This window comes from Pelobates fuscus, chromosome 3 (assembly GCF_036172605.1).
Source record: "Pelobates fuscus isolate aPelFus1 chromosome 3, aPelFus1.pri, whole genome shotgun sequence".
Lineage (NCBI taxonomy): Eukaryota > Metazoa > Chordata > Amphibia > Anura > Pelobatidae > Pelobates > Pelobates fuscus.
This window is the reverse complement of record NC_086319.1, coordinates 355,080,961-355,082,144: the sequence shown is the minus strand read 5'-3', so window position 1 is coordinate 355,082,144 and position 1,184 is coordinate 355,080,961. Positions and strand designations below refer to the sequence as shown.

General features: G+C 40.7%; 2 non-coding genes across 2 annotated transcripts; both read right to left on the bottom strand.

Moving 5' to 3' along the window:
* On the bottom strand, positions 1–72 carry TRNAE-CUC (transfer RNA glutamic acid (anticodon CUC)). Its single transcript has one exon. It is a non-coding gene; the product is annotated as a tRNA-Glu (tRNA).
* A 1,039-nt stretch (positions 73–1,111) lies between these two features.
* On the bottom strand, positions 1,112–1,184 carry TRNAV-CAC (transfer RNA valine (anticodon CAC)). Its single transcript has one exon. It is a non-coding gene; the product is annotated as a tRNA-Val (tRNA).

The window sequence follows — 1,184 nt, the reverse complement described above, 5'->3', positions numbered from 1 at the left end:
TTCCCTGACCGGGAATCGAACCCGGGCCGCGGCGGTGAGAGCGCCGAATCCTAACCACTAGACCACCAGGGAAGTTGTAGATAGCAATCAAACATCTACTTAAATGCAAACTGTGGATGATACATCTGAATGATACGATTGAAGGAAAGAAAGCTAACTTGTTACTATAGTTAGGTTTGAGGAGATTTCCAAATCAGCTATTTTATCCTCAATTTTGCCATTCATTAACGTTTAGCAAAAATCAAGTGTGGATATCTACTGTAAGTTTTAGGCTATAATAATTGGTGATTTTCTCAAGTACTTTTATCTGGCTTGTACAGATTTCCCAACAAGTAGCCGAACTAACAATGAGAGGGCCATTGTGCAAGAATTTATTTTTGCTCCCCCTTCCATTGCAAGAGTGGCCAAAATGTAGATCCTCTTCTGTCATACAACGTCCACAATACTTTTGACAGCTGGGGCTCTAACATTTTTCCATCCTTGCAGTGTTGTATTTAGTACTGAACAGTGATTGTGTGTCTGAATTTAAGCATGTTTCCATATGGGGTATGTTTGTGTGAATGAATGGGTATGATTGTATGTAGGGTTGTCGTGCCCCCGGCTTGGTACCTCTGCTAAGCTCGCTTCCTAGCTGGAAACTGGAAACTAGGCATGTGCATGGGGAAAATTTTCGGTTCGGTTTGGCATTCCGAAATTCGGGATTTTCGCAATTCAGCACTTCAAGACTTCGGCATTTCGGAATTTCGGGACTTCGGTACCTCGGGACTTCTCTTGCAGCCGCTTGGTAGATAACTCCCTAATTCCCATGGTATGTGTGTCCTTATTTGCTGGATTTATGTTTGCTGGAGGAACAAGAATTTCGACGCAAATGAAGAAAATAAATAGAAACAGTTTCATTTGCCCTTTTCCCTGTATGCTCTCTCTCTGACTGTCTGGTGCAAAGAATGAGAGCGAGCTAAGATGGCAGGGCCCAAATGTAAAATTAAGATAGTATAATATTGTAAAACATAAAATATGTTTTTCTACATTTCACTTTTCACATTAAACATGTACTTGCTAAATCTTTGCATTAGTAAAGGTAATATAAAAAGCTTTAAAAAAAAAAAAAAAGTGTTTCTGCCCGGTTTCGAACCGGGGACCTTTCGCGTGTGAGGCGAACGTGATAACCACTACACTACAGAAAC